Here is a 12,106-nt window from a genome sequence, read left to right on the forward strand (position 1 = left end):
TGACATTTCCCCTGCATCTGCTGCTGCTGTTGGAAATAGTACGCAACACTCCTTGCAAAATGTTCTCAGGCCAGCGCTCTGCAGACTCCTCAGACCCCTCTCCACTGTCCACCATGCCAGAACTTCTCTTTCAGGGTGACCAGAGAAGGAAAGTCCATTATCCTATGCTACAGAGCCAGTGACCTTGAAGTGGACCTACTGTGTTAAGAGCTGTCTCTGCCCCAGAATAACACCGGGGGAAATGCCCTTTAAACGCGTTCATTATGGCAATAAAGACTCAAGGTCCTGTTGAGGGCTGAGCAAGGGTACTGGTTGACTTCTAGGTTCTGTGTCTCATGCGTCCCCTGCTAATTGCCATCTCTGGTACTAGATGTAACTGAAGACGTCCCCTCCTCTCTTGTCCCATCTGCTCAGCCCCTCCTATACCTGAGAGCATGCCACAGGCTTCCTAGTACACCATAGTAGGCTCTGTAGTCTAACAGTCTCCAGCTGCCATTGAGACATTCGGCCCTCTTGCTGAAGACCAAGGTTTCTCCTGGGATGGTCCCTTAGGCACTTAGGAATAAAGGCGTGGGATGAGTAGACCGATACATCTGAAAAAGGGGACAGGAGCGGGTGTGTGTCTGTCTAAAGGACAGACATCCCTGACATTCCCATAGCTGATATAGCTAAATAGCCCAATGGGAGTGGTAGAGAATAAAGTCCTCAAGTCTGTCCTCGGGGGCCCAAGGCCAAACCCATAGGCTCGGGAGAGGCAGAAAGAAATGTCTGTCTGTTGTATGGGGTGTCTTGGGATCTGATACCGCTCCTGGCCCCTACCCATGCTCAAATCCCCCCATCTTTCTTTCAGTGGATTAGCTTTCCTCCATCAGTCCCCAGTGCTGCACCCGCTAACTGAGTGAGGGTTGGTGGTAGAGGGCAGGGAGGGCCTACAAGCTGGAGAGTGGGCTTTAGGACCCAACGGGAACCGAGTCTCTTGCAGCAGCCTAACCCAGAAAGCAGGGGGGAATCCTGAATCGAGCTGAGAGGGCTTCCCCGGTTCTCCTGGGAACCCCATCGCCCCCCTGCCGGCACACACCTGAGCAGGTAGGATAATGCACACCCCCTCTCAATTCTCCCTGGGCCTCCTTTTGTGGGAGTCTCCCAGCTCGGGCTCCGCCGCTTCCCTCTTCGGCAGTTCAGGCTCTCCCCATTACTCCCCGCCTCCCCATTGCTCACAGTAGTCCAGGGAGGTGGGAGCCTGGGAACCCTGGGGCGTTGGAAAGCTCTGAGCCCCAGACCCCCGGAGCGCCTCTCGGAAATTCGCACCCCTTCAGGCATTCTCCATTCTCTAGCTAAGAATGGAAAGTGGGGGAAGGTCTGCCCAGGCCCCACGCCCTGGCACCCTCCTTTGCAGTATTGATTCAACCCCCCACCCCCACCTCACCTAGACTGGAGAATTGGGAAGTGATGGCCAGACAGAAAAAGTGGAGAGGGCATGAAGGGAACCCTACTCTCCCTGAGGGCTTCTCCCTTGCTGCTTCCTGGCTTCCCAGCCTGGCGCTCCGGACTTTACCTCCACTCCCTCTCCCTGTGTAAGGAGCCCAGGTCTCCTTCCAGGTGCACGATGATGCACTTGGGTGCACCAGGGCTTTGTGGATGGCTGGTGGAGGTTTGCTGACCTTGTTCTCTAGGGAAAGTCCTTTCTGCTTACAACACTCATTCCTTCGAGCACCTCAGCACCTAGTGCAGAAGCCTCTCTCCCTTGAGTGTCTGTGTGTAACCATGTGGTTGTAGGACCTATACATGTTGGATAAAGGTTCCTGTATGCATCCAAGGGGAGAGATCCCAGTGAGGTCCAAGCCAGATCAGGCTCAGTCCAGATGGCTGAGGAAGGGGGTGTGGACCAGATCTGGAAGGCCTATCAGCCATGCCAGCTCCCTGCAAGCCTTGGCTTACAGAGCCTCAGGCTCCTGGTGTTACCCTGGAGCTGGGAGGTCCCCAAGCTCCTGCCCTCCTGCAGGATCTCTGGGAAAGAACTGGATGGTACCTGCTGTTACACTGGCTGGTTTTCCCCTCCAGTGGTGGGCTGACAGGCCCTGCTTGCTGAAGATGGGGGCATCTCATCATGGTTTGGTGGGCTTATGTGAAGGGCAGGTGGTTTGTCTGAATAACTAGTAGTCATGTGTGTATCTTGTCTCTGGGGGTAGCTGAATTGGGGGGGGGGTGGTGATAGAAAAGGTCCAGACCCATCATAGTTTGGCTTTCAGGATGTTGTGAGGGTGAGTGACATGCACCTGTCTGCAAGCTACTAGCTATGTGCTTATTTTCCTTCATGTTTCCCAAGGTCCCTCTGAGGGCTGGCTTTGGAGGAGAGGGTCCGTAATGGAATGGATTCCTGGGTGTGAACAACAGACTGGGAGTCAAAGGCCTGAGACTCTTAACCATGTGCATTTATAATCTTCCTTCCAGCCAAACCTCAGTTTCTTCATCTGTGAAAGACTTCTGGCCATAGCTGGCTAAGCTTACCTGACAGTGTCCCGGCCATAGAAGGCCCCAGGAGATAAAGGATGGGGAAGCCCAGTGTAAACTCGTTAGGACTGCAGAGCTCCAGGAGAGGAACCCTCCTTAAATCTGGGTCAGTCTCTCTTCAGTTTCCTTCCACCACTGCCCAGGGGACAGAGGAGCCTTGCAGGGCCATTGCCTGAGGATGCAGAACTTCTTGAGCTTCCCCTGTCACCAGGGTGCTTGCCAGGACAGCACAGATCTTTGCACCAGGCTCTTTTTTCCCCCCTCAGAGGCCACACAGCTTAGTCCAGGAGCCTTTTCTCCACCTTCCTTCCCTGTCTGCGTCCTTGTCTGTCTCTTCCCTGCCCAGTGGCCTCCTTGTCCGGCTCACTGGGCAGGAGCCCTAATCGGATTGGACAGCCGAGATATGTGCGGTGACGGAAAGCAAGCAAGCGGGCAGACGGCGGGAGGGAAGCCCCTGGCATTGCCCTGGCTCCTGAGAGAGAGAGCGCACAAGCACCACCTTGGGCTTGCTGACTCCTGGCTGGGTCCCAGGGAAGGGGAGCCAGAGGAAGCCCAGAAAAGAACCGCTAGGGACTAGGGACTGAAGGTCCAGGTGGATCCCACACCCGAGGCCATGGTTGATACTTAGCCTTAAAGGGCAAGCACCCTGGGTCCGTAGGTGGGAGCTAGGCTGTCTCCTCTCTTCCCCTGGCTCCACCTTCTCTCTTCCTGCCTGTTCATAGTGTTTGCTGCTCCAGTCCAGCCCATCTTGCCAGGACCTTCCTATGGGTCATATCTGGTAACTACAAGGGCACTGTGTGTGTGTGTGTGGTGTGTGTGTGTGTGTGTGTGTGTGTGTGGTGTGTGTGTATGTGTATGTACATGTGTGTGTATATGTGTATGTGTGTATGTACGTGTGTGTGTGTGTGTGTGTATGTGTATGTGTGGTGTGTGTATATGTGTATGTGGTGTGTGTGTGTGTGTGGTGTGTGTATGTACGTGTGTGTGTGTGTGTGTGTGTGGTGTGTATGTACGTGTGTGTGTATGTGTGTGTGGTGTGTGGTGTGTGTGTGTGTGTGTGTGTGTGTGGTGGTGTGTGTATGTGTATGTACATGTGTGTGTATATGTGTATGTGTGTATGTACGTGTGTGTGTGTATATGTGTATGTGTGGTGTGTGTATATGTGTATGTGGTGTGTGTGTGTGTGGTGTGTGTATGTACGTGTGTGTGTGTGTGTGTGTGTGTGTGTGTGTGTGGTGTGTATGTACGTGTGTGTATGTGTGTGTGTGTGTGTGTGTGTGTGTGGTGTGTGGTGTGTGTGTGTGTGTGTGTGTGTGTGGTGTGTGTATGTACGTGTGTGTATGTGTGTGTGTGTGTATGTGTGTGTGGTGTGTATGTACGTGTGTGTGTGTGTGTGTGTGTGTGTGTGGTGTGTATGTACGTGTGTGTGTGTGTGTGTGTGTGTGTGTGTATGTGTGTGCACGTGCATGTCATGTCTGTCACTGTTGAGAGACTGTTTCCTTCCCTCTCCTTGGAGATATTTTTCTCACTCACTCTCTGGGCTGGAGGCCAGGACTCCTGGGTTTCCCACTTGCCTCACTGTACAGGGCTCCCTTGCCGACCTCCAGAGGGTCTCTAAACTGGTTTCCTGAGTCCTCTATGAGGAGGGCCTTCCCCTAGAGCTGGGAGGTGCCAGAAATCCCAGATGGGATGGGTAGCAAGGTACTATCGCCTGTGGTGCCAGTGAGAATAGACTTCTCCCTCATGACCTCTGATTCAGCTTGGGGGCAGTGCATGCCCAGCATGGTGGACATGGTCTGGTCCTGCCTCCAAGCTTCTTGCTCTACATGTGGGAATCCAAGATCTTCTGCTGCCCTTTTGGCTATGGTGTCTGGAGTCGGGGTGCCTATTGAAACCCCTATATCTGAACCATGTATATTTTGGGGAGCAAACAACTAGCATAATTGGGGCTGGGGTACTAGGTTATCTTCCCTCCAGTTGGGCTAGGATAAAGGAAACACACCAACTTTACCAAATGCTAATTCCCTCTGCCCTCAAAAGACCAGTGGGTAGAGCCAAGCCTTCCCCTCTCAGTACCCACAATGTGGTTGGCATTGATTTGTCAGAAATTGGGAAGGGTTCCCTCTAGACCAATTGAGTCCTTTCTTCTCCCACAGGGCTGGGGCAACTCTGTGATTGTAGGCACTTATGAGCAGGCCTTCCCCCACTAGGGAAGGAGTGTGGGATGCCCCAGAGATGGCCAAGTTGGCACTAGCCCCAGGCTGGAGTGCTGGACACTGTTCTGAGCTGAGAGTTAGTTGGTGGGTGAGGGCAGGGCACAGGCCTCCCTGCCCCCTCATTTCCTGCTCTTTGGGCAGCTGTGGGCGAGAAAGGCTGTGGGGACTGACTATTTTTAGTTGGTCTGTCCCCTGCAGGAGGGACGTGCCGAAAAGCACGGGCAGGCAGAGGTGAGGGTAAAAAGGCAGAGGGGCAGAGGAGTGAGGAAATGCCAGGGGTAGCCAATAGAACAAGGAAGTGTGTTGGCCAGGGGAGCAACCTTGCATGGAGGGGCTTTGACCCAGCTCTGACCAGCAGAGAAGCTCTGGGGACTCCTCAGGTTTCTCAGTTTCCCTCAGATCTGAAAGGGACTTTTGAGGCCCAGATGAGCCCCTTCCCCTCACAGACCCCAGAGAGGGGTCTGTTTGGCCCTAGGACTCTCCTCCAGTTACCAGCTTTGGTCTCTACCACGGCTGGCTTGTGCTTCCTTCCCGGTTTGCAGCAAGGAGAACCTCAGGCCAGGGAAGGACATGAGGGAGGGCTCTTTCCCCTTGTGCCTGTTTATGCAGGGTCTCTGTAAACCCCAGCTTGGTTTGTTTATACGTCCACCATGTGGAAAGCGTCTGAATCCAGGCTGGAAGGAGGTTGGGGTTGGGGTTTGTTTGGGTGGCCTGTGGCCACTGGTGTGAATGGAGGTGCTGGATGGCTTCCAGCACGTTCCCAGGCTGGCAAGCTGTGGGGCTTGGAGCCACCTTTCAGAAGGGACATCCCGTCCAGCTGTTTCATTTTAGAGACCTAGAGAGGGCTAGGGATTTGTCCACAGTTGCAAGGTGAGTTGGGGAGAGAGATGGAGGACAAGGATCCAGATCTTCAGACCCTCCAGAACCCTTTGTGAGCCCGTTCCTGCCATGCCCGGGACCCATACCCAGGACCCATGCCCTTGTCTCCTGCACAGAAAGGGAGTAGAGCAATTAGCAGATGCCCTCTGAGACTTAGGAGCAGAGGCTGGTGTGGGGAGACAATTTGGTAGGGAACTGCTGTCTCTTGGGAGTCTGTCTGTCTGCATTCTGTCTCCCTGAGGGGCTCCATGTTGTATGGGTGCAGAGAGGTGAATAACACCCCCTATAGTTGTTCCAGAACCTTCCGGTGTGGTGTTGGCAGCTAGGGGGGAGTTGCTGCAGATGGGGCTGAAATCTAACACCTACTTCCTGTTCTGCCTCCTGCCACTCAGCCTCCCCATTTTCTGGCTGGCCACCTCCTCACCAGGCAGCTCTGAGTGGGTCACAAATTATGGTGCAGGAGCCCCTCCCCCTCTCCACTCAGTTTCCCTGTCTCTGGGGTCCTGATTTATCATGCCCCCCACCCCCCCCATCAAGCGTGCTGCAGTGTGTGAGAAATCAATAGTGCAAATGGATTGAGGCTGTGCAGCCTGTCAACTCCCTTTGGGTCCCTCCAGCTCCACTGGGACCCTGTAAGTTTAGTCTGCCCCTTTCTGGTTTAACAGAGACAGAGACACACCTTGTGGTTGTAGCCCCGACAGACATGGAGCACGAGAACTCTGTCTTGTCTCCATCTCTCTCTGTTCTCCCTCTCACATACACTGGGCTGGTCTTAGCATGACAAATACTCTGGAACATTTATTTCCTAGTTTGGGTGGAGTCGGGTGGAGGGGCTCAAAGGGCAGCGGGCTGCCAGCCAGAGGTGGGGAGGGAGGCAGGTGGGTGAGGGAGATGGGGAAGGAGCTAGAGAAGGGATTGGGTGACAGCCCACCCCATTGGCTTTGGTAACTCAATCCCTGGCCCTACCCTCACGATTTCCCTCCTGTTCAACAACTTCAGCAGCTGCTGCAGGAGTGTGTGTGTGTGTGTGTGTGTGTGTGTGTGTGTGTGTGTATGGGGGCGTGGGGAGGGCGAGAGAGACTGTGGAGGCAGGGGTGCTGCCAAGACATGTTTAAAGGAGACTCATAGCCTGGGTACAACTTGGGTGGCAGGAGGAGGTGGGGTAAGTCAGAGAGTGGGTGGTGAGTGATGGGCAGGGGGGCAGGCTGTAAGGGGGCGGGGCAGCCCTGCCCAAGGGTCTCACTAAACTTGTTGGCGCTACAGCAGAGCTGGTATCTTGGGGCTGGGCAATAGTGAGGAGGTAGGGGCCAGCTGAGCCACAGTTCAGTTCTGGACGATGAGGCCTGCCTTCACCAGGGGGCGCATGTAACCAAGGAGGTCATAGCTGGCCCCTGTCCCTGATCCTTAGGCCATGCCTGCTGGGCAGCACAGCCCTGGTAGTGACTAAGTGGCTTCTGTCCCTGGGCTGGCAAAGTACCAGACACAGCTCTTCTCGGTAGGTGAGTCACTGCCCTGGCATCTTCCCCGGATGCGGCTGAGTCACCAGGCCGTGCCCGCCTGGTAGGTGGGCATCATGCTCGGGCTAGGGTGGTGGTTATATGTGTACCCCCAGTGCCTTCTCTGGTCTCTTTCATCTCCTGGCCCTACCCATAAACCTGCAGAGCCAGGCAAGCGTGTGATGCTTCCTCCACATACTCTGTTGAGGGAAAGGAAGAAGTAGCAGGCTTCAGAACAGAGCGGGATGTGTTTGGTCTGAAGGGAACGGTCAGCGTAGTGTTGATGGCTGTGGTGGGAGCGTGGAGCAGACAGCTGAGTTTGAATCCCAGATCTGCATTGACAGACTGCATGACCTTGGCAAAGCAATTCATTTGTTGTTGTTGTTTGATTTTTGGTTTTTCGAGACAGGGTTTCTCTGTGTAGCTTTGCGACTTTCCTGGATCTCGCTTTGTAGACCAGGCTGGCCTCGAACTCACAGAGTGCTGGGATTAAAGGTGTGTGCCACCACTGCCTGGCTCATTTTTGTTTCGTTCTGTTCATTTGAGACAGGTTCTTACTCTGTAGCCCAGGCCAACATGGAACTTACTAGTAGCCCTGGCTTGCCTAGAGCTCATGGCCACCCCCTGTCTTAGTCTCCCAAGGCCTGGGACTATAAGCATGAATTACCACATCCAGCTGGTTGGCAATTTCTCTTTGAGCCTCAGTTTCCTATTCTGTACTATGGGAACAGGACTCATGTGGGACTGAAAGAAGTGGATCCAAGATAATCGAGGCAAATACACCTTATGGATAAATGAGCTGGGAGGCTGGGGGAGGAGGAACGAGTTGAGGCTGGTTCTAGCAAGTACCTCTGGCCTTACCCACCTCCAGGTGGTCTTGAGAGACAAGCTTTCCCCATGCCCTCTTCAGACACTGCTTGGGGCTCACACTTAAGTGTGCATGTGCAAGTGTTCTCTCCCTCTTTAGGCTGTCCTCAAACTCTTAACCCTGCTCCCACCTCACCCAGGATGCTGAGGTCATAGCTACGCACCACCATGCCTGACGTAATGCTCTTCTTTGGTTGTTCTGTTTTGAAATATGGTCTCACTCTGTAGCCATGGCTGGCCCAAACTGGCCTTGAACTCCAGCAGGGCTCCTGCTGGACCATCCCAAGTGTTGGTGTTATAGGTTACAGGTGTGTGCTCCCACAGCCTGGCTTAATGCTGCTCTTCAGGAGTTCCCACAGGCTGCAACTCCTTTCATGACTAGAAGCTGTCACTGGACAGCTGTCATTACCCATCTGAGCCCCCTCTGGCCTCCACTAGTCTGAAGAGGGACTCTTGTCTTGGGAAGAAGCGTCTCACCCATCCCCACACAGCCTGTCTCCTTTGTGCTGGGTTAGTAGAGGCCCTAGGAGTCTCTCCTAAAGAGCACCCAGGGCTCTTCTCTTTCTAGATTCTTGCTATATTCTAACTTCTCTGTTCTTCTGAAGCAGCGTCCCTGGCAGAAGTGGGTGGGAACCCTGTTTTGGGACCAAGACAGCTGCTGCTGTGGACTCATGACCCCCCACACACACCTAGGGACTTCAGCAGTAGGAGGAGGGTAGGGCTGGACTTTGGACCTGTAGTATGGAATGCCCTGGGCATAAAGGAAGCCTCCCAAAGGTGTGCAGGCTGTGTGTCAGATCTTGTATGTGCCTGACCCCTATAGGAAGTGATTTGTGAGAGCATGGATTTCCTCCATCATCTCCACATGGATCTACCTACAGCTACATCTGTTCAGAAGCATGGTCCACTCTCTGCTTCATGCCCTTGTATATATACACGTCTGTAGGTGCTCTTTTTGTGCTGGGTGTGCATATCTGTCTTTGAGGCGTACACACACATTCACACTGTGAGTGTGTTTGGGATTATGCATTTGTGCCAGGGTGTGTGTACAAGAAGAGTGTACCTGAATCCATATGCTGGCAGGTGTGCCTGAAGGCTGCCCATGTGGGAGGCAGTGTAACTCTGTGCCTGCACGCTTGAATTTTCCTGTCCAGGAACCTTCCCTTTTGATCTGGTAGGATCTAGGCTGGGAGGAGCCTGTGGGAGCAAGAGGTGGACTGGCCCTAGGGCCCCTCTTAGCCTGGTTCCTCACTTGGATGGAGGCCCCTGAAGAAGGCTCAAGGGGAGTGCGGGGGGGGGGGAGGGCGGGGAGTTCGTGGAGGGGAAGGGGTTAAGCGTCGGCCTCCACATCTGGGAGCCATTGGCGCATTCTTGCCTGCTGAGCGCATGTTTGTGGATGGATCTGTACGGGACAGAACGGGACGGGACGGAGCAGGAGGGAGGGGCGGGGCGGGTGGTTAGCACCGGCGGAAATCCAGACAGGAGCGGGAGACTGCTCTGGCCCAGCGGGCGGGAAGGGCTAGGGGAAGCAAGGCTCTGCTTTGCCTAGTTTTCCCTTGCGCCCGACCTCTGGGCAGAGCGTCCCTCCAACCTGGCCTGTGCTACCTTCCTAGGCCGCGGGGCAGAGCCAGAGAGAGACAAGCAGACACCCCAGTTCTAGGCCGGGTTCAGCAACCGATGCAACCGTGAACAAAATCCAAGGCAGGCCTCGGACCCGCTCCTAGTCTGAAAACTGGGCCACCTGGTCAGACTGAGTGTCTCTTCTCAAGGGTGGAGGCCTGGGCGTGTGGCACTTCCCTTTCCAGTGGGATGTCCTGTGGGGGCACTTACCACTTCTCTGCCCAGGAACTCCGGGAGGGAGGCGCTCCGTGCGAACCCACCCTCCTCCAGTGGACTGCTAACGGTGGGGACTTTAGCCCCTCAAATGGCTGGGGGTGGGGGGAGGCTTGTGACAGTTGGGGACTGAGGTGTGCAGATGGAATAGGATTCAGATCCTGTCCGGGAACATGCATGAACTGCCCGGTCCACTCGAGGGGAGCCTTCTAGCATGGAGAGGGTGCTCCTGGCTGACCCAAGAGCTGTCTTTTTGGGCGGTGGTATTTGAAGCTCCTCGGAGGGACTGAGTTGAGTTAGAAGCTTCCTCTAGGGTTAGGGTTAGCTGGAGAGGTGTTGGGGCAAGACAGTCGCATCGGGAAGACGGTCCACTCTCTGTACTTCGGCTTTGCAGATGAGAAATATAAAGGTCCAGAGAAGGGAAGTGGCTTGCTCAAGGTCAGATAGCTTTCAGTTTCAGCTGACCCCGGAGGACTGTGATTAGGAGAGACAAAGACCTGACAGCTGGGGCTGGAGTCAGTGCGTTCGTGCTCTTCCATATTACACCACCTCCTCTCTTCCCAGGTTTAGTAGGTGTGTGTGATGTGTGTGTCCCAGTGAGTGTGGGCGTGTAGCTGGGGGGAGGGAGTGTGTAGGATACCGCACGCTGAGGTTCTTTCTCCGCCGAGTCTTATTTTTACTCTTTCCTCTGAGCTTCACACTCCCCCCCTCCGCCCCCCCTTCTCGCTCTGAATCTCTTTCTGGCGTTTTGAGGGAGGGATTCTCCCAGATTCCCACGGTCCAGCCCTCGGCTGGAAGCGTCTCCTTTAAGGCTCGCCCTTTCCCTGGGTCTATTAAGGAGAGGGGGGCGGGTGTGAGCCTGAGAACCCGCCCCTGGCTGGTGATTGGCCCGTGGCAGGCAGGGGCGGGCTTGCAAGAGGGGGAGCCTCCCTCCCACCCCAGCTCCATACCCTCCGCCCCCCCAGTCTGGGGCTCCGGGTAAAGTTTCAGCCTCCGCACGTGACTCGCCATGGCCGCTGCCGTCGCCCCGCGCCCCTGAGCCGCGGCCCCCCGGACGGCTCCTCTCCGAGGACCTCACACCCCTGACTCCCGGCAGCGCCGAGGCGCCGGCTTGGGGGAGACGCTGTGCTCACGGACACCCAGACGGGTTGCATCCCCTCGCTTCGAGGTAACCTCTCCCCCGGGGTCCTGGGGAGCCCTCGGCTCTCTCGCGTATCGGGGCCCCGGTGGCCTGCTCTGGATGGGAGCTGCGGGCGGGGACTGGGTGCCGGGCGGTTTCGCCGGGGACCCGGGGTTTCCTGGGCTTCCCAGCCTGCCGCTGGCGTGTCTGGGGTTGGGGAGCCCCGTCTGCGCCGCATCTTCGCGCGCGCAGCCTTGAGGCTTCTGCGGCCGTCTGCCGTGCGTGTCCCCAGCGCTCCAGCCGTGGAGGATCCACCGCTGGGAACTCCTCTTTTTCCTCTTCAAAACCAAACCGAACAAAAAGACTTCTTGAAACCTGTTTGGGGAGAGATCAGATGCCCAACGGACTAGCCCCCTCCTACTCTCTCTCCTGTTACCTGAGCCGCCCTGTGGTTTGGGGAGAATCAGCCAGGGGGCCCACCCCCACCGGAGGGAACTGGCCGGGGGGCGGGGCCCGCTCAGCTGGTGTCTCGGTTGGAGTGTGGGGGAGCCGTCAGAATTGGGTGCGGGTGCCAGTGCAGTTGGGTGAGACGCGCCCGGGTCTTGTGTTACTTGGAGGTTGTGGGAGCCTTTTGGGGTGAGGGAAGGACAGAGTAGACTGGCCGACCTGGCTTTGCGGAGGATGTCTGGGATGTAGTGCCACCCACGAGGCTTGGAAGCTGCTAGCCAGATGTGTGTATGTTGAGCGGTGGTTGGCAGATCAGTTTAACTGTGTCCCCTTTCCTCTCTGGTCACTGCCCTGCTGTCAGGCTGCTCGTGGGAAAGGGGGACAGATCCCCCAGTGTGCTAGGCTGGGGGTGGGGGCCGACTCATATGGAAATAATTTTAAAAGGCAACAACCAACTCAGTCTTTAGAAGTTTCTTGGATTTTTGTTTTTGTTTTCTTCGCTGCCCACCCTGTCTTGGATAGGATGCCCAGCATGCTGGCGCGGAAGGGAGGGTACCCCCTGCCCCTACCTGGTGCCAGCTCCCGATTTTGCAGCCAGATTGCTTCTTTCTGCCTGCTGACTGTGTGCACATCTGTATATGTGTGCTCTCCAACAGAATTGTTTCCTCTGCCCTTTGCTCTTCATACCAATTCTCAGTTCTGCTCTCGATTCACCCTACCAGCTTGGGGACTCAGGA

At 55.7% G+C, this 12,106-nt stretch overlaps 1 protein-coding gene across 2 annotated transcripts in view; it reads left to right on the plus strand.

Annotated features, from left to right (window-relative positions):
- The first annotated feature begins 978 nt into the window (after positions 1-978).
- Positions 979-12,106, plus strand: part of Rara (retinoic acid receptor alpha) — a 46,616-nt gene continuing 35,488 nt past the window's right edge. The window contains exon 1 of one of the 2 annotated variants that reach the window (XM_036197324.1): positions 979-1,086. The gene's annotated coding sequence lies outside the window, so the exon portion shown is untranslated. Of the gene's footprint in view, positions 1,087-10,709; positions 10,971-12,106 lie in introns of those variants that run through there. The other variant, XM_036197325.1, reaches the window with a different exon arrangement.

This window comes from Onychomys torridus, chromosome 8 (genome assembly GCF_903995425.1).
Source record: "Onychomys torridus chromosome 8, mOncTor1.1, whole genome shotgun sequence".
Taxonomy (NCBI): Eukaryota; Metazoa; Chordata; class Mammalia; order Rodentia; family Cricetidae; genus Onychomys; species Onychomys torridus.